Source organism: Anopheles funestus, chromosome 2RL, assembly GCF_943734845.2.
Source record: "Anopheles funestus chromosome 2RL, idAnoFuneDA-416_04, whole genome shotgun sequence".
Taxonomy (NCBI): domain Eukaryota; kingdom Metazoa; phylum Arthropoda; class Insecta; order Diptera; family Culicidae; genus Anopheles; species Anopheles funestus.
The window spans coordinates 47705692-47726917 of record NC_064598.1 but is presented as its reverse complement, the minus strand read 5'-3'; the positions used below and the strand labels follow the sequence as shown (position 1 = coordinate 47726917).

At 39.0% G+C, this 21226-nt stretch overlaps 1 protein-coding gene across 4 annotated transcripts in view; it reads left to right on the top strand.

Annotated features, from left to right (window-relative positions):
* LOC125774762 (FMRFamide receptor-like) overlaps window positions 1–21226 on the top strand; it is a 74713-nt gene that overhangs the window by 26155 nt on the left and 27332 nt on the right. Inside the window, exon 2 of one of the 4 annotated variants that reach the window (XM_049444967.1) lies at window positions 10101–10165. The exons of the other annotated variants lie outside the window; for them this stretch is intronic. The gene's annotated coding sequence lies outside the window, so the exon portion shown is untranslated. The remainder of the gene's footprint in view (window positions 1–10100; window positions 10166–21226) is intronic. 4 annotated transcript variants of the gene reach the window in all.

The window sequence follows — 21226 nt, the reverse complement described above, 5'->3', positions numbered from 1 at the left end:
GATCGTATCCCCGTGTGTGGGGATTTGTCTTGCTACTGCTACCGTATCTAGGAAGCGACAACATTTTTGGGGTAGATTGAAAAATATTTATGCGTTGACCGTTACAGATTCGGCAAAAACCGGTTTCATATGGATCGAACTTTTCCAACGCTGCTGGAGGGCTCGCATGGAGATGAAAATTCATATCGCGCTTTGGACCGTGGTGCATCGGGTGCATAGTCAATGAACTGTGTGCGGTTTTCCGGAAATGTGACCGAAGCTGGATCGGAACGCCAGCTGACGTCCATTCGATAGGTCCACGAAAAAAAAACACAAGAATTGCACCTCGGGAAAGGTTTCTCCGTTTATAGGCCAAAATGTTATTTTAAATCCTTTTAATATAGAATTGGAATGTATGTAAATTCCATCATTTCAGTCATTGAAAATGATCAAATTTTGTTTTATTTTATTCTTTTATAATTGCAATATTTAGGAAATAAAATTCTACACTATGCACTGTAACGCATCCGTCTACAGTTTTGGACTGTTCAGAATAAAGGATGGGGATTCCGTGACTCATTTGAGATTTAAATAGATAGTCGGCTTGTTTTTGGTACATGCGTTTTCGAACTATTCTGATTAGTATCAGACACACACAAATTGTTTTTTGTTACCTGCTATTATTTTCAAAGAACGGCACACTGTATTAATCACACTACGAGTAATTTCTGTTGTTAGTTTTCGGATGCCGCAAATAATCACTTTCAACTATAAAATCTTTTACGACATTAAAATAATACTGTATTTCCATCCGAAAGCTAATGCCGTCTCCTAGCCCATCTTCCTTATTTATCAGCACGCATGCATGGTCCCGATTCCTGTCCATATAGAGTAAAAAATTTACATTTTAACGCTTATCTGCTGTTGGTCCTTTGTTCGATTCTTTTGTTCCCACGCACTGTTTTCCTTCTAAGAGCGGATCGTTACTCAAACTACTGCGCCCTCTGGTGGCTGCTATCTGCAATCTCTCGGTCTCTCTCTCTCTTTCTCTCTCTCTCTCTCTCTCTTTCTCTCTCTCTAAGACCCTAACCCTTCTACAGGAGTGTCGAATCCGTCTAGTTATTGTCGACACAGTAACTACAACGATACCCTTGTAATATTAATATATTTTTAATTTTAATTTCCTTAACGTATTTAAATAATTTAAATTATTTAAACAAGTTAAGTATTTATTTTTTATTTTATATTTTAAAAAATAATGACCATAATGATGTTTGGCATATTTCCCACTATGCATTTTAGTTCAATTGCACCGCAACCGGATGCAGCAACATGTTTGCAAACACGTTTACCTACACCTTCAACAAACTGACCACAAGAGTTAGATAAAGAAGAAAAAAAACCACACACACACACGCTCACAACGGATGACACAATCCTTTCGATTTAATAGCGATCGTTTAATAATTATGTTTGCAAACCAGGATAGCAGCTGCACTTGATATGTCACACATGGCACGAAAGCTGCACCAAGGAACACGGTGCACAGGTGCGTTACATTGCCGAGCTTATTTCCGTTTATAAAAATCAAACAATCGATCACACATTGGATCAATGGCCACGGGCGTGTGCATGTGTACGTTTGGCGCGGAAAAGCGTAATTAATGTTTCCATTATTGTTTGCGAATTAATGGGCACATGAGTACATGTTTGTTTTACTATGCAAGTGTTACATAATTTCGTTGCTTTGTTCGTTGGGCCATCACGCTTCCCGCAATCACTTGTTTGGATAAAGAAAGAAAAATAAAAGTACAGGTGGATCAATCAGATCTCATTAACTTTTTTTTTCTTCGGTTTTGATAATGACTTTAAGTTAAACATAAAAAAAGTTGATCCAGTACAGGGAGGGATTACTGATTTATTGGAAAAATAGCTATGTACATTGAAGGTATTTGATTGGGAATATAAATTACTAGTTTCTGTTTGTTTTTGTTCTTAATTGGAAACGTCATCCAAAAAATCAAAACGTAATATTAGCCATTTGCATGCTTTCATTCCATTATGGTATCGATTGTTACAGACTGATTGCTTTTTGTGTACAAGAAAAACTTTTAAGGTAATATGTCTTTCTAAATCCTTTTTTATGTACATAATTTATCAGTAAACACTTTATTGTACAATATACAAGTTATTGAAAATTTGCAATAATTTTAACATTGAATCCTTCTCTTTCCAAAATCAAACCAAATCACGCTACATACGGTTGAGGATTGTAACTTTATCCTGCAAAACTTTAAATTTGATTGCATATTATGCCCGTGGCGAAAAGTTGCAACCAAAGCTCAAACGAGTAGCCGTTGGGTCGAACGTTAGCCGAATGCAATTCAGTTCAATCGTTCACATTCGGGACACCCCGACGTGGCAGGCGTGCCACGTGTACATTCAAACAACGGTTATATCGAAAGCGAAGTGTAAAAAAAAGGCAAATAACAATTCACTTCGTCACGGGATGGCCTTGAATTCGTATGCTCCCTGTAACGGGGTTTTCTTGCATAGCGTGGTAAATGCTATTTTCCACTGAAAGTTGTTGATTTGATGACTCGATATGGGGTTGGAAGTTTCTCATCAACCAGTCTGACCGACATCGATCATAAACCAAATTACCGGAAAACCATTTCCTCCAAGCTGGTCTGTTGAAGCGAACGGTTCGTGACGTCGAGAAATTACACTTTAGTCCTAAAATACCTCCATTTTCATGAAGAAAAAAAATAGACATCAACCCGTTCCTGTCCCCTAAGGGATTGGAGCACAGTTTTCGATCCATTTTGTCCCCTCCAAAAACAATCGCCCAAAGCTAATCGGTTAAACAATACGGACTTTTCAGGCATAAACCCATCCCCAACCTTTTGAGATGCCTTTCCTTACTGCTAGTTCGGAAGCAACCCATAAAAACAATTCAACCGAAATTTGGCACAAACAACTTTCCAGCCGATGAGGCTATCAGGACATTCACTGCGGGTTCCCCGTTCTCTTTATCAACAGTTCGCTTCGTTTTCCACCGTTCGTTAGTTTCTTTTGTAAGTTAAAGATTTTCACACATTACGCCCTACCCGGCCAGATAACAGGATGGAGATAAACTTTCTACCCATTTCGGTGGAAACTAGGACCCGAAGGAAATGAGTGAAACTTTCTCCTCCATCAAAAAAAAAAACTCAACTTCTTCATTGCAGAAGTTCCAGGATCTAAAAGTCAGTTTTGCGAAAAGTGAGCAAATGGTTTCAAATCCAATAACAATCCAGCGACGATGTCTTCCAAACTTCACGTTCATGGACACGCACACGTGTCCAAACGGATCGCTTTCTTTTTGCCTCGCTAAAATCCTGATTTAATCCGAGCGTCCTACAATATATACCATACCAGCGTAACGGGCGTAACGCATCCCGAACCCGAGTGTGGGAACATGACAGACAGGACGGGAAGAAACATATGCCACAGGTTTCGGGTGGCGTGAAGATCCACTTATAACACTTTATCTGTCCCATGTGACACCGTTTCGAAACGAATTTCCATAATCTGCTTCCCTGTGTGTGTGTGTGTGTGTGTGTCCCAAAGTAGCTGAAATGGGTGCCGTAACGTGTGTGACACCGTTATACCAGCAGCAGTTAAGATAAAGAACAGCAGGAAGTCAAACAAATGAGCCTCGGCATCTGCACTCACGAAATTCCATTGCTTTACCAACCAGCCTGGCAGGACTTTCTTCGGGAAAAGACCTGTTAAATCGTTTCCAGCTGGTTGTCATCGAATGAGATGACCGTTAGATGGCGCTTTGGACCGTCCGTTTGTTTGATGGGAACGTGCAGTAGATAGCGATCTTCACAGTCGTCCTCAGGGTTTCTACAATTATTGGGTCATTTTATTAGAACCATATCCGGAACATGAACCCGAATACCGTTTGCTTGTGCACAGATGGTCCAGATGATGGCACTGGTCGGTTGTGATATGTATGAGAAATTTATTTTTTCCCTTCTTCTGTGCGTTTATCTTCCTTCCGAAATGCATTCATATCAAAATGCCAAAGAAAAACATTCCTTTGTGTGATAATGAATAAAGCAGAATGATTTATTGCCCACATTTTGTCATCAGAAAAATATATTAAAAGGGTTTTTTTTGCTTTAGAGGAAAACCTTTTTTAGGTAACAATTTCTTAGCGTATTTTTTTGGTTAAAATATTAATAAAAATCCTACTCAAGATGAAAATGCTTTCAGCACCAAATAAAACCTTTAATTATATAGACACTGTCAGCGATGCAAGTAAATTCCATTTGCCAAAGTAGCCATTTTGGGTACTTTTTAGCGCATAGTTGCTACTAGGTAAGGTAAATAAATGTCTGCTTTGCAGCGAGCAGGTGAATAAAGGTAAAATAGGCTACCCGTTTTACGTCGGGTTTGCTCAAGCCACGCTGTAACAAATTGGCCTTGTCAGCATGAAATTGATCCTCACCGGTGTGGTTTCCCACACGTCCTCCGAACTTCCACTCCACTGGACAATAATCATCAATTGTGGCTTTTTATGAAAGGATTACTCAACCCGGAGGCGTACGAAGGACGATTTGTTTTTTTTTATTTACCCTACAGCCAACTATACGCCGTTTAGCGAACTGTCCCAACAATCGAAATGGAAACTTAGCTCCGTAACTTTCAATAGTGAACCCTGCAATTGGGGATCCGGTTTTTTTGCTAGGCATTTCTTTTGTGTCGCCTGATCCAACCGAGATGAGACATTTGATGGTTTCTGCTCGTCAGCAAACTCTCAACACCCTCCCAGGGACGGTACGTAGCCAATTCTAAGCAATCGGTTGCTTACGTCCGGATTAGGTTAGCTTAGGAAGGTAAGCGAAGAAAACCCCCGCAACTCATCGAAACGAACACAATCTAGCAATGGATGTGGTGGGTTTCACTTACGATTCCAATCCCCAAGGCATCTGATCGCTTTGATTTTTCTGCCGTCGATGTTGACCTTTGTAGAGAAAAAGTGAAGCTCTTTCTCACAGTTTTCTTTTAGGACATTTTACAGTGTCATTTCTGCGGGTCAGTGATCACGTACAGGAGCGTTAGAATACTCGAAGTAACAACTCAACGCAACTCTATTAATCTTTTATCCTTCGGGATGTTTCTCGGGAAACATTCTTGGACAGTATGTTTTCAGGCGAACAAATGGAGGGAAAATCCATTTCTCTGTAAACCGCATGGTGTTCTTTAAAAGCATCGTGTTCCCAAATAAACTAGCTATTTCCCCTCATCCATCAAGGAAGTGTAATTTGATCAACCTCGGATAGAAACATCCGAGAAAGGTTCCACTTGAAAATGGGCAATGTTTTTGCTTTTTAAAAGCTAAACTCAAATGCTGCAAGTGGTAGGTAAACGTACTTGCAAAGATAAACAATACTACGGTAAAAAAAAGAGTACGTTTGTGATTATCTATTACCCACTTCCCACTCTGTTCACTGTGAAGCTACTGGATATTAAAAATCCAAATTCGTTTCCCAGGTGTCCATATCCGATTACGATCCCTTTCACTCGTTTTGCCAATCAATTTACCCTAACGAGAATGGCTTCGGTAGTAAAAAAAGAAGCACACATCCATAATCGGTTCGCAATGGTTCTTCGTACGATTGTGTTGGGAACAATTCTACGAATGGAGACATTTGGTTACGTCAGGGCAGGGCTGACACTAGATGAACTTTTTCTTGTGTTAACAAGGCCATTCACTTTGTACAGTGGTGTGAACCTTACTGAAGAACCCTACAACTTGAAAAGGATGCATATATTATGAATATATTCTTAATATTATATATAGAATATTAATATATTCTAATTCCTTTGCCCCATAAACCTTTTCAGAATGAAATCCAAACTCGTTTTATAACGCTACTGCTAATGAAGCAAACGAGGACATACAACGTGGCTTCTAGATTATTGCGATAAGATCGGTTCAACCTTTGCCCGGGCATCAAGTAAGAACTGATTTTTCAATCCAATTTAGTTCCAGGTGATTTGAAGCCCTTAAAAAAAACACGCACATATATCAGGTTGAAGTTATACGACTTCTTGAGCGTCAGATAAGAGTCCTTTCTTTGCCCCCCTTAAGCAAAGCACACTCAACCTTATCACACACTTCTGCGAAGGACCTTCTTTTTGCCAGGGGAACCGAACCCAGAGACGCTAGACGTTTGAGTTTTGCTACGAAAATTGTCAACGGTGACGAGAAGCTGAAGTGTACGGAGTTCAAAAAATTTTCACACGAAACAGTGACGCCGTGCGCTATTGTGGGGTAAACATGAGCACGGGGCCACCAAACCGGGAAAAAGGACACATCAATGTCAATCTTATAAAATTTAATATTTCTTTTATGCGTGAGCTTGCGTTCGTGGGTGTGCGCGGTGAGAGCTTGAGAAGCCTTTCCGCATTTCCATTTCCAGTTCGTGTGAGAGGTTGTCCTTTTTTTGCCGGGCCGTCTATTTCTTCTTGCTTTTTTTGCAACACTTGGTAATACTTTCCCCAAGGCACGAGCGCGATATGATAAGGATTATATTTTTCCGCTCAGCGAAGAGCGAAATAAAAGCATCCGAGAACCATTAGCGTGCCTGCGATGCGGATGAAATGTGATTTCCCTGCGCGCTATTTGTAGAAGTGGAGGGTTTTGTGGAGTAACGTCAAGCAGCATGGGAAGGGATAGAAATGTCACAATTGAAGAATCGGTTCAACTTTCAACATTTTTTCCCTGTGCCACCATGGCGTAGATTACGAATTATAAACGCAAAACGGGAGCAAAAGTTACTCTGCTGTGCATGAATTAATATTTGAGTGGCAGATTTTATGCTTCCTGTCCACAACTAATCGTCAGTGAGAAGTATTTTGAGCTGCAAAGGAAAAGATCAAAGCAGATCGTGTAAACTTGCATTCATCCGAAAGGGGTTGAGATGTTTTAGTTGAGGTTGAATGTGAAGCTAAGATTTTGCTACGATGCGCTTTTGTGTGCAATTGAGCAAAGTTACTGAAAGCGAAAAGCTTCACATATGGAATAAATATGTTAAGAAATTGAATAAATATACGTAGGATTAAATTTTGCAACACCCGTGTAGAAATATAAGTTCTAAGATATAAGGCTTAACCTGGGGTTTTAATGTGTTTAATTCAATCCAATAAGTTTCAACTCAATTGTTATTGTTTTCTTTCACAAAACCGCACCAAAAAATCGCGGAATACATTAAAAGCTTAAAATAATTAATGTAAATTCCGAGTACAGTACGTTATCCAGGTGCCATTTAATCGATTATCGAATTTTCCATGAAAGGTGGAAATAATTCCGTGTTCTACAAGCCATTCGATTTATTACTTGCAAAACAATTGAGGACTTTTAATGCTTTTTAGTATTGGGGCCAGGAATTTCGATGATGGAAGTAGTAAACCTCGCCCACATTCCCCGGTTAAACAATTAAAAAAATAAAAAAAAACTCAAAAAACATCCCGTAATCATTAAATATAAAATTAAAAAATCTTAAAAAAGAACTTTTGTTAACTTAAATCATGAAGTAACAAAGAATAAAGAACATTAATAAGAGAGATTAGAAGATAAATAACGGAATAGAAAAGAATTTAGAAAAGTATTAAAATAAAGGAAAATAATGTAAAAAAAAATGGAAATCCTTCGGAGTAGTAATTTTTATTGTGAAGCTTAGCAATTAAAATGATACCAACTCATAACTCCAGAGAAAAAAAGAGCGATCGTTCAAGTTAAAACAAATATTTAACTGGCACTCCATTCAACGACTGTGTGCTTAACTATTTATAAACGATAAATGTTACACATTGAAACAATGCCATTTCAAGAGTTGTGTTAAATACCCATTCCCAACTGCAGTTGAACTTTTTTCCTTTCCACACAGTATTTAATCGGACAAGTAATAGCATCCTCTTCCCTCTTATCATTGCAAGTTTTCTTGACTTTCCTACACTTTTTGCTGATAGTTCCCTTTTTTTGCAATCTTTCCGTTTTCAATTTCGCAATTGTTTTACACGCTTAAGTAGTCGGTTGCTTTGCTTTGTTATGTAGCGGACCAATGCCACAAAAACCACTCAATTCTTCGTCCTGTTCGCGTCCGTTTGTAGGATGGATGGATGCAATAGTTGCATTCCCACGGCAGCAGGCACACTTTTTGTTCGCTCCGTCACGATGTGCGGGTTCGCCCTTTTGTTAGTTTGCCGGGGCTATGCGAATTATGTTTTGAAAAATGGTAGCATAGGATTGCAAACCCTTTCTTCTCGCGCTTCGCCTCATCTCCCACCTTCCACACCGAACAATAGTTCGACCGTTATGGGGAATCACTCTCGAGTACGACGCATTCCAGTGGCATATTTCGAAGCGCACTCGATGACGCACAAAACCCACCCGTACGAATGAGGGTTGCGCAAAAGCTTACGTGTGATGTACGCTGCTTTCGTACGAGAAAACCTACCGACCAGGAAAACGGGGACCCGATGCCAGGGTTGGATATATATTTCAACATTAGTAGAACAGATATGACCGAGCGCTTTTGCACATTCGTGGCACCATGCACCCTGCGTCCTAAACGGATGTGAACTTTCAGCGCCACACTTTAAGGCATCCGTTTTTCAGGACATCCATATGCTGGTTGGTTGGCTCACTATGCTCGCTTACGGTGGGACACGAGACGACCCGGATGCCAAAATGATACGCTACACCCTGGTGTGTTACACCCCGTTTCGGTAGCTTTTCGAGGCAGGCTTTAAAGTGTACATTTTATGCGATTTGCACCGCGTTCGAGCGCGTTGAGGTTGGGCTGGGAGTTTAGTTTTGCAGTATTTGTGCGTCCCTTGGTCGATTCCATACCAGCGTCCATTCGGTGCTCGTCCATCGCTCGCAGTTTAGGGGAATCATAAATTCCTCTACTTTATGATGACTCATTTTCTGTACCCTTTTCTGCACCATCCATACAACGGTGCGCTACTGTAAAGCTACTTAAGTTGGGAAGAAAGAAGGAAAAATCGCGAAATTTCAGGTGACATTACCGCTCATCGAACACCAGCCTCTGTTGTGGCGAAAAAAGAGAAATAACCCACGTCAACGATGTAATGAATGGGGAGAGCATTGGGTACGGCAAATTCCGTTGAATGTTTCGCAAATTTATTGTACGTAATAGTGTGGAAAACGTACCGCTGGAAACGCTTATTTGATGGGAAATCAATTTCTCAAAAACTGTCGCCGATGGTATGAAAGCTTAATTTGATTCATTCATATTGCTTCCATCAATTCATTTGCTCTTGTGATGAAATATGGTAATATTATTAGGAGGAGGTTCTTCTACTTTTTGGCTCGGTGCTTCATATTGGATGCAACGGTATGGAATTGAATAAAACTTTCAAATTAGTTTCTCTTTTTGAGAGTTGTAAAGAAATTTCAGTTTCAAAATCACTATTTAATAATCTTGGAACTTAAAGCGCATTTACTAATGACTTTTAGGTGGTATGCTGACGTAAAATATTTTTATATTTTTAGACACAAAAAACAGACGGACGTGTAATGCAAAATCGATTCAAAACTTTCTTTCAAACTTTTTCTTAGCTTATTCGAGGTGGATTTTGTTTTTTTTAAGAACCCGCATAATACATTTTAATTTTTCTTCGTATTTTGAAGGTGTTATAGATCATGTTTGTGTTGCATTGGCTTCATGGCACATGCTGTTTTAATAATTCCCGCAAAATAGGAAGATTTGATTTGAACCAGTCACCTATTCAGGCAGTTTGAGATCGTACGCTTAACTAAGCTCTACGGAACCCATCCCATTTGTAAATATTTCCTTATCTCAATCATAAATCTAATTTTAACAAGCGTGTACATTTCTTCGAATGTTTTACCGGTGCTATTTAAAATTTAGATTTCTCGAAATCATTAGCTCTACCATAAAAGCCCATTCGTTTGTCCCGCCGTTTTTGGGAAAAGACACTTTTATCGTAGCATGAATTTTAACGATGCACACCATCGTACCAACCATTGCCTGCAAGTTATCTAACAGTACGATATGTTTTCTTCTTATTTTCAGGTACTGGGAACATGTTCGCTTTCCGCTGCTTCCTTATGCGATTGTAAACCACGAGCAATTTGTAGGTGAGCTAGCGTTTAACATTGACGGTAATATAAAAAAGGAAAAAAATATTTTATTCCGTTTACTTAAAATTTGCTATAAAAATATTATTAACGCTCTAGATAGATTGGAAAACCACCCCTTGTGATCATATTTTCTACAAATAGATATAGGAAGTGAATATGTTTGAATAAAATTACCAAAAAGACACGAGATGACTGGGTAAAAAAGTGAATGCTCTTACAATTCTATCACATAACACAACAAAAAAACTCATACCAATCTGAATGCACTTTTGTCTATTAGGCTTTTTCTCGTTACACCATGTCAGTGACAGGAGATATGCAATTTATTACATTTTTCACAAAACGAAGAGTTTTGATCCCTTCATTGGATTAAGCAATTGACATTTGATGCTTCTTTTTCCAGAAATGAAACGCAACTTAAAAAAAAGTCGATGATGATGGACGTTCATCAACGTCCATTGCAATTAAATTTGTTTCGCATCGGTAATTTTTTTAAATTAAAACATTCGATTATTTAAAGCAAAAACTAAACTAGTTAAAAACAATTTTAGATTAAGCTATTTGCTTTGCATAGAAGCATATAAGAAATTTATAATTCAGACAAGTTCATGCTAGGAAAAAATGTTACAAAAAATACATGTTTGGTCATAACTCAATGGTCGCTACGGAAAATTACTTATTTACATGAACGTTTAGGATATGTTGTATTTAATCTAATTTACATCACCAAATACTAGTGGCTATTTTTTTTACTTCACTTTGAAATTGTTGGGTCCTACTGATGGAGAATACCGAGCATGTCAAATCATACCGGATTAGAAACAGTTTCACGCAACCTGAGTCTGTTTTTTTTTTTGCTCTCGCATTCACGCAACTCAACACTACAACAGAGGTTTATGGCGTGAAGCAAAGTAAAACAGGAAGGTACTGCTGGAAAGTGTTGCAGTAACAGTAGCGTAAAAGTCGGTTGCGTACTGGAACGTAATCATTAGAAAGGATGGGCCACGAATCTTTTTTTTGTGTCCTACCCTACCACAGTGAAGTGGAAGCGAAAGCTACAAAAGCGAAACTAAGCTAGTCCATTAGTAAGAAATGGAATATTACGCCCGGCGTGTGCTGGGGAGCGAAGGAATTAAAACCGAAAAATTATAATAATGTTCTCCCGTCCCAAACAGTCATTGCAACGCAACAAAAAAAACCCACACCAAACCCAAGTTCGTCTCTTCATGCAAAGGAATAACTTCACAGCAAAACAGTCCCCATTTGCTTCCGATGGAATTCATCCGAAGCGTGCGACAAAACACCGCCACACCGCGTGATCCTCGTATAACAGTGACATTTTGCGAGTGTGTGTTTGTGTGTGTTTTAGTTCCACTTTTACGGCGCGTTGTCACCATAGTACGTCGCACGAAATTACTCCCGAATAAGATGAAGAGATTATGATGTTTTTTTTTATTATTTGTTTACTTTCCACGAACCACCAGGCGTCTCCATTGGGGGCGAATGGTTGATAGCGTGTTGTTTGGGTTTTCTTTTTTTATATTTAAAGCTAGGACTTTTCTGCAATCTTTCTTCTGCACAGCACGCAACATAATGGATAAAGTCAGTTCTTTGTTTCGTTGTTGCTAGCTTTCCATCGTACTAACAAAAAAAAACACCGTTCCTTTTCTCTTTCGCCAGTTTACATCGAACGGTCAGCTAATAAGACCACTCCTTTTAGCGCCTGCTGAATAAACATAACTTTTTTTTTGCGTTCAGTATTTCCACAGCAGGAAGTGGTTAAATTTCACTGATAAATCCCTTTGTCTGTGCGTACCAAAACATCAATCCAATGCACAACAACGAGTAGGCAAAATGGAAAATTTTTCAAACAATAGTCCAGAGCTTTGTAAGCTCCTTCACTTTCGCTGCACGCTTTGTTATTGTTAAGTTGTGCTGGGTTCGGATTCGGAATGCTTCATTCCTTTCAGCTATGTTTGCCGCGTTCACTTTCGTTAATTAAATGATCATCACGGCTTCCGTTGGCTGTTTGCCACTGATTAGGTTCACGGTACACCCGCGTTTGGGTAGTTTCCCGCACTATTCCCCCTTTCCAACGCTACATGCTTCAAAACTACAATAGTTTCAGCTGAAGTTTCCACGCATTGCTCATCGTATCCGTCTGGTTAGTGTATATCTTCCTCTTTTTCAGAATTTGACCTTCGGTTTGCTGTTTTCTTCCGCAACTCATTGCGGACAGAGCAAATTAAAAGCAAACTTCTGCTCGGGAAACTTTTATTTACGATAGACCCTCGCATGTATTGGAAGATGCCGGAAAATGAAACTAGCAAGAAATTCTACTTGGATGGTCTGACAATCGGACGGACAGCATGGTTTAGCTTTCGCAATAAAATTTCCGTCTGTTGTGGTTGGATGCTACTGTTTTCCTATGCCCTATGGTTTCTTACTAATTGTACCTTTTCAATTTGTAACGGGACATGATAAAAAACCCCTTTTCACAATCCGTGCTTACAGTGGAATAACAAAATCCTACTCTGGAAACTTAAAATTACTTTGTTTGTCAAGGACATTGAATTGAAGTACAAAACTACGAGCAATTATAAAGTTTTAAAACAGGTAATGGAAATGTTTCAAACTTGAGGGAACCTGCCCTAAATAAATAAGAAGCTTAGTAATCTCATTTCACGTAGATTGTTTACATTTTATTTAAATATCTAGTACAGAACCAATAAGCTTCTTCGCACACTTTCCTGTTTTAGTACAAATTTTAGTACAATCACAAAGTACCGGGCGCCTCCATTGAAAATTAATCCCTTCGATAATGTGTTATTTTTCGGTGTGACCAATATTTATCTTTCCACACTGCTCTTTGATTACCTACCGTGTGCGTACCATTAGTTGTATCCAATGTGTATTCACTGCGTTTCATGTTTCTGTCCGAAATAAAGCAGATTTTCATACGGTGGTGCATCAAACAGTGCAGTGTAGTGCAGTAACGGACAGTGAATTGTGTTAGCCGAGCAGTGGTTCATCATCGTCAGGGTCATTCTATAACTAATCGTTTAGGACGGAAAATGCTCCGTCCGCTGTAATTCGAACTCTCTACCTATTAGGCTAGAAGGCAAAGCATGACATGAGCAGACCGATCCATGGTATATTAATAGTGACTCTGCTGATGAGCTAGTTCCCACACTTCCATCGTCACCGAGCGCAACGGTAATGGTCCCCGATGGTGGACCCATCACCTTCAAACTAAAACTAGAAGGATGATCTATATATTTCTCCCCGTTTCCGACACGCTTAGCATACATCCGTCCGCAAGCCGTAGTTTTATTTACGAAAATTTGGGACAACTTCTAAAACACGCATTAATGCCATCAGGCCACGCTAGTGCTGTGCCATCAACAGACCATGGCCAGTCTACGTTGACATAGAGCGTTTAATGGATATTGGTCAAATATTTGATGCGCTACCGTGCCCCGCCAAATCGAGGTTGTGAATAAAGCAATAGAATAACGCATAAAGCATAAAGCAAAACATCATACCGCACTGAAACACACCAGTATTCAACGCACCTTTCAAAACGAGTTTTTATCGTGTTTGACACCCAGCCACATCGTACTCGCATGCTGCTCTGTGGCAACATGCATCAGCAGGTTCAATTATTGGGGCATACAAATGTTCTCAACTTTCCGGTAAACTTTTTCTAGCCATTAAAAATGCAACACAGCAACAAAAAGGTAGCTGCCATGCTTTAGGAATGATATATTGACCGCGGTAAAACAGAAAGTATTAGATTAGACAAACCAACTAGAGAAACAAAAACCTTGTATGTGGTACATTCAGATAATTGGATGTGCGTTGGAGTAGATTTTTACCACTTTTTTATTGATTCAATGGCACGTTGTGGTACATTCAAAAGCGATGGTGGTTTAGAAAAAAATATAACTTGAAAAAAATGTGTGAAAAATAACACAAAGCGACCAACGTGCAATTGAACAAAATTTACATTCATTAGATAGGATAAAAGTAACAGGGAACTGCGAATTCAGCTTCATTTCCATTAGTGTTGTGGTGCACAAAATCAAATCTAGTAAAAATTTCTACTACGCTACGCTGTTCATTATTTAATACAAAATCATTTTATTATTTTCAAAACTATCTATTAAAACTGTTTTTTTACTTAATTTAACTCAATTTGTGGGTATTACTCATTTCCATTTGTGGATCATTGATTTACAAGTATCTTTGACTTCACATCACAATGGATATGTTTTACGAAAGTAACACTAATCGACCAGGAGTTGTTGTTATCGATAAATCACTTTGTCATACGCCATGTGACTTTATGTAAATATTGTAATAGTTTGACTTGGTTGGGTATTAGGTAAAGATAACAAGCACTATGATTGCATTGGTCGGAACGTAGGAATAATTAATTACTATCTGGTGAATCATAATTCGTGTTCGAGTTATTGTCACACAATAATGAGCTTTTGGAGGGCTTTACCCGATATACCCGATAACCGAACCGTATGAGTGTTTGAATGGAGTTTATGGTTCAAAGATAACTACAATCAGCCTAACAACAGGCTCGATAACACCCTAAACATGCCATTTTCAGCTCAAGGGATGAGGCCATGATGGTTGAGGATTTCCTCGCAACTCAAAACCTCAGAAACTCATTAGTGATTTGCATTTTGAGGAAGACCTGGCAATGTGCAATGAGACAAAATATAAGACAATTTTTGAGGAATCGTTCTGAATTTTAAAGAATTTAAACTTGAATGAATGAATTATCATTTACCAACTGAACTGATTTTTCACTTGTTTTTGTTTCTGCGAAGGTAAATTGTACCTTTATTGAATAGACGTCAGCTTATTGATACGGCCACGCCGTTCTTACCGAAAATATATTTAATAACCTTCGTATACTGAAATCCAATCCATTTTTCATTTAATTTGGACGTAAAATTCTATTAAACAAAGATTACAAAAAAAGACGAATATAGTATTCGATACACACTCTTTCTTGGGCGAGACGAAAAGAGGAATAGCATGGCCGCCATGTGTTTTGTTACACAATATTAGAGGAAAACCTTCATAACAACTGAGACTTTGGTTTTAAAACACTTTTAGCAGAAATTGAAGAATTTTGAGGAAAAGTCTAAGATGTCATGACCCCGTGATTCCATATTCTTTAAATTATTTTAAATCTGGTAAATAGGTAAAATACTAAAAAAAAACAATAAATCACATGCTTCCATCCGACATTTTCGGTATTTTTAAACTCGATAGAATATGTAAAAGGTTTGAAAGTAGTTTTTTAAATTGCAATGATGAGTAAACAAAACTTAAACTTCATTAATCTCGGTTTGTGTTACATTGTTTCGAAGATGCCTGCCTGTATGTCTGTAGAAAACATGTAGAAAAATATGTTTTTATGTTTTATCAGTAGTATGTTTTCCATTTTCTTAAAGTATGTGTATTTTCTCATAAAAAAAATGACAATCAAATAATTTCATGTAGTTATCCTTTCCAAACATCACAGAAATGACCTTATTCAAAGGTCATGAATTGTCCCCCTTTATTACAATCAGTCTTCATTGTTGTTCTCAAGCGCAAAACCGACACACGGAGTGACGTGACACGCAGTTATCAGTACATAAATTAAAAAGAAGCAGTTTACAAACCGCTGATCCGTAGCAACTTTACAATGGATTGCAATTCAGTTCAATTTTTATAGCGTTGCCCTTTTTGGCGTGTCATAAATAACTCATTCATTCACATTTTTTTAACAAAACCTGCTCATAACCGTAATATTCACAATTTACAACAGTGTTTCATATCGTGCACGTACAACGGTATGCAAACGAATGCAAATTGTTTCCGATTTTAATGGACCTTTTCTGCCCTCCTCTCGTGACCCATGGATATCGGGAAATATCCCACAACCAACCGGTCAGCTTTCGGTATCCGGGTGCTAGAAATTTGTATACCATCACACGCACAACGAACAAAAAAACCCTTCACAGTTGAACGGATTTATGCTTTTTCCTCGCCAACGCAAACGATGGGAAATGGATATTTCCCTACAAGGTGCAGCTCACTTTAACCCATGCCCAAGAGCGTGGAGATTGCCCAGGTAGGTGAGAGGAAAGGGTACACATGCTGATACACAAATTGGTTCAATCATTTCAATTCACAGTTCGGTCGAACGCAACCAATGTTACGCGGCGACAGGATAATACATGCCTTCAGTCTCGGAACGCTTGCTAGTGTTATTCCAGCGAATGGAAGGGAACAAAGCGCTTTATGTGGCTGTGTGCTTCCCTGAGTGCCTCCGTACCACTGTACAGACAACAATAAAGACACACGGTCCGAAAGAAATACCATCAACGAAGCTAATCTCCGTTGCCGGAAGCAATCCAATAAAGCAACAAAACCTTCCCTCGATACTCGATTCGCCAAGCCAAAAGGGGGGGGGGGGAAAACGTAAAAGCACAGACACGCCAGAACAACAGCAACCAAACCAAAAAAAGAATCCCTTCCATCCCGAATGCCACGTTGTGGTGACGCCGGTTTTTCGAAAGGCACCATTTCCTGCTTCGGACACGGATATACCAATAAAATTGACACTCCCGTTTGCGCATCCACAGCCTCGGACAATCGGGTGCTCAGCGGAGCAAAAGCTCACCAACGCCGGGTATCCGGGCACGGGCTTCACCATTTGTCTTTGTCTTTGTCGCTCGTGGCACAACGGAACGTGAGGCATGGTATGTGGTCATGGAATTGGATTTGCCTCACGACCGCGACCCCATCTTGTCTCATCTGCACGCATTCTTCTGTCGAAAGAGGGGGGACGGTACGAAGAAATGCGTTTTGTTTGACGGTGCCGAAATGCCAAGCTAATCCTTCATTGCCCTTTGGCCCGAGTGCCGGTCACGAGCCGTACACAAGGAATGGCATTTTCCGACACCGATTCTTCGCTCCACATTCATTATGCCGCTGTGTATAGTCTTTGGATGGGAACCATTTCCCACCTCCCAACTCCACACACACACATACATTCACACGTCCCATAAATAAACAACTCAAACAATGAAGAATCCTTCCCGGCAAATCGATGGTTGAATTTATCCCTTTCCCTTCTAGTTTTTTGCTGTGACTTCCTTCTCAACCCAAAAACACTGGAACACTGGATCGCGACCGTATAGTGTGTATGTGTGTGTACGAGCGTCCGAAAATCCCATAAGAAATGCAATCAATCGTAATCTCCTATCCGCCAGTTGCGGATTGCGCTGTTTGTTGCCGAGGCTTGAGCAAGTGCTGCTAGCGAAACTCAATAAATCATCTTCCCATCAATCAGCCCGAAGTTGTGGTACAGATTTTGTTTTTTAACTATTTTTGCTCGTTTTTATTTGATGCACCCAACTCGCCCACTTATACAGTCCACCTTCCATGGTATCCGGCGGAACTTCCAGCGGGTTTGGTATAAATCCGTAGAGTAGATTCGATTTATCGCTTGTAAAATATTTGACCGTCGTAGCTTAATGAAATGGGACGCGTTTGTGATGGGAAGCATAAAATTTAGGAAAAAAAAATCAGTTTTACGACTTTTGTGGAACGTCAATAAGAGTTTGCTTCTGTTTTAAAGTTGTTATTCTCTCATGCACTTTTCGTCTCTGCACATTTATTAAACAATCTATTTTTTTCATTTAGTGCTTTTTTATTAAGAAAGCGTGTAATCAAATTATAACGGCCGATTTTAATGGCTTTTTTGTTACTGAGATTTGGAAAAAATTGGATTAAAGGTTTAATTAATTCGCTGTACTGAATAATCGAATATTTTTTTCAATGAACAGCTGGGATAAATTGAGAGGTTTTTATCGCAGCTTAATGAAAGATTCTAGCAAACTAACAACAAAAAACAAAGCACAAACACCACACAGTTTTTTTTATCATTTCCGAATAAACGGGAAATTTTTATCGATTATACCATATTTTATGATGTAAAAAAATCTATTTTTACACGAAAAAATTGTGAAATAAATTGTATGCAACACTGTAAATACTAGCAACATTATATACCGTTTTGAAACATGACAGACTTAGTGGAATTGGCAAAAGTCGAAGTTAGGGTTTTTATTTTATGTTATAACTTGGGCGGCCGGTGTATGTGATAAACAGCGAAGATCCACACGGCAGGACCGGGGATCAAATCCCATCCGGACGGTCCCCCCGTAGCAAGGACTGATTATCCAGGTACGTGGCAAAATAATTCTCGTTAGTCAGAAATGGCCGGCATGACTTTAGAGGTCGTTAAACATAATAAGAGCGAAAGAGAGAGAGAAAGAGAGAGAGAGAGAGAGAGAGAGAGGGAGAGAGAGAGAAGAGAGAGAGAGAGAAAGATATGACATGGAAAAGCACATTTTAGTTCAACATTAATTTTTACATTTATTTTAACTTTATTCAGCTCTTATTCCACCTTTGAAAAGCTATAGCCGTCAAAATGATTATAAGTGCATGTTTATATGAATTCAAAATTTATTAGTAATTTATCCTTTCCATGAAAACAAAAGTAATTAAAAAATGCATTAGACATTTATACATGAATACCTCCAAGTTTAGTGGTTTCCTAGGTTCGATGTGGACTAATACATTGAGGATCATGGATCGAAGTACTTAGTACCCAAGTATCCAAGTACGCAAACTAGTAAACCTTTGTTGCTTTCATAACCATTATCACATGCATAATGCCTTGATGTCTAACAAAAGGGTCGACCCCTTTCACCAAAACGGGCCATATAGTAAAACTAAACCTGAAACTGCGGGCCAAATACTTTAAAGAAATCTTGAATCATGTGAAAACAGGTTTTCATTGCCATTACTAGTACCATTTTGACATTCTAAGAAGTTTATTTTCTGTTGGTTTGGATTTTAAACCCGTCACGTTCTATTTGGACAATGCTTGAATTTCTCGTAAAAATTTACGATACTATAGAAACGCCAATAGAAACTAGAAACTGTAGAACGCCAGTTTTGTAAAATCAGCATGGCGTGTTATTTGTGAGGAGCTTAGATGATTTTTTTCGAAAAAATGAAGATATATACGACATTGTTAGTGTTGATTTGGATCCGCAGGACAAATAGATATCTGATATGGTGATAATTGGGTTTTGTGTTCTGTGAGCCCTACAACAATTTTCTCGCGGGCAGGACTCTGTCGATCCGTGGTCTAATACATTAAAATTCGTGGCTGGAATCTATTCTGTATCGAAATTGTGGATCGATTCTCATATGGCCAACAGGTTCACCTACCTTTCTTAGTATGCTTTTAAGCCAAGCAGAAGTTTTTACTCTCGTATCCATTCTTTTACAATACTTTGTTAGAATAAGCAAAAATAGCAAACCAATAAATTCATAAAGCAACACAAAACAAGCCGAGCAATAAATGCAGCCGTCTAGAAAGCAACAAAAATGATTTACACTCAAACCTGTCCAATGATGTATATGGTTTCGGGACCTTTTCATCCACACCTAAGCATAACCGAAACATTTGTCCAAAAAAGGAAACCACCCGTCAACCGGTCATTATCATTGTCTGATCGAACTTTCCAGCATCCTATCATAGGGCATTCCCTACGCTTACTTCCATCCATCTAGTTAGAGAGACGATCATCAAAAAATATTCATCATAACCGAATGATTCGAATTCATTCTCGACCATTCTTCAACATCATCATCTACCGAAGCACAAAAATCAAACAAACACGGTATGGTAAAGCTCACCCGGCCAGCAACCCAACGGCCAGTTTCCTTTTATTCGATAGTATTTTCGTTTTTTGTTTTTTCACTTTGTTGCTATTGATGTTGCCTTTCGGCAACAAATCTAATGTACATTCCGTATCTGTTTAGGAGACATTTGGGACGCGTCGTGTTTCGTACACAGCATTATGCGAATGCTGTTACGACGCGTGGTAGGGCAGTTCACATAATTTCGTTTTTGGGCAAGACCCTTTGTGATGGTGAAAGGTTATACCGTTTTGCGGTGACACGCTGTGGGATGGTACAGCATGAAACAAAGAATGTATTGCGACGATGGTAAGAAACAGCTAAAAATAAGAGCAAAATCGATCGACTGTGATGTGCCGTAAAATAAAAGCAGTCGGAAATATTCAACGCTTCTGTTTTGACAATGCATTAAATCGAACCTCAATCATACTTTCGGTTTTTGGTCACCATTTGCTACAAAAAATATTAGTACAACAAGGTAAAGAAAATATTCGTCTCACAGTGCTAGTAGTAGTAGTCGAACCATCCTTTAAGATATGCTGAATTTTCTTTATCGAAAACAGTGGTTTCCTTCTGTTGAAAAACCTTTAACCTTATCAGTTCACTGCAAGCTGATGAAAATGCAATTTGTTCTACATTTGCCAAGCCCTTTTTCACGTTGAGTTCCGTTCTTTGGGTTGTCGTACCAAACCACAAATGGTGAACCGTTTGTCGAAAGCACAACGGAAGAATGCATTCAAGGTTCTCTGTCACCTGCCTTCTACAACAATGATGATGACGATGGTAGCGATGAAATGTGATATTCTGTTGGCCCAACAGTGGAAGAAAATTGATTTTTTTTTTCACACCAAACATACCAACCGATAGACAGAGAATACGCTTGTGATATATCGCTACCTGTACGACGATGCTTTCGATCAGATTGATTTGGTTCCGGTACGCTGCCGGATATGTCAGCCAACACGTTCCTATCATTTCACCAAAGTGACTTCAGAAATCGCATTCCGCATCTCTATGAGCAACTGTACGAGATATGATAGGCAAAAGCAATCGACCACCGACTGTGTGCGTGTGGCAATGGTTCACTTACAAGCGAAAGTAGATCATATTTTGCTTTTCCACGATTCTACACTACACGGGATAAAGTCAAGAAGCAACGAAATCTTCGCAAAAAATGAGAAAAATACAACAAAAAACTTAACTTGTGATGCGAAAATTATCCACACCATTATCGCCACGGTTTCGTGGCCCGTTGCGGCAAGC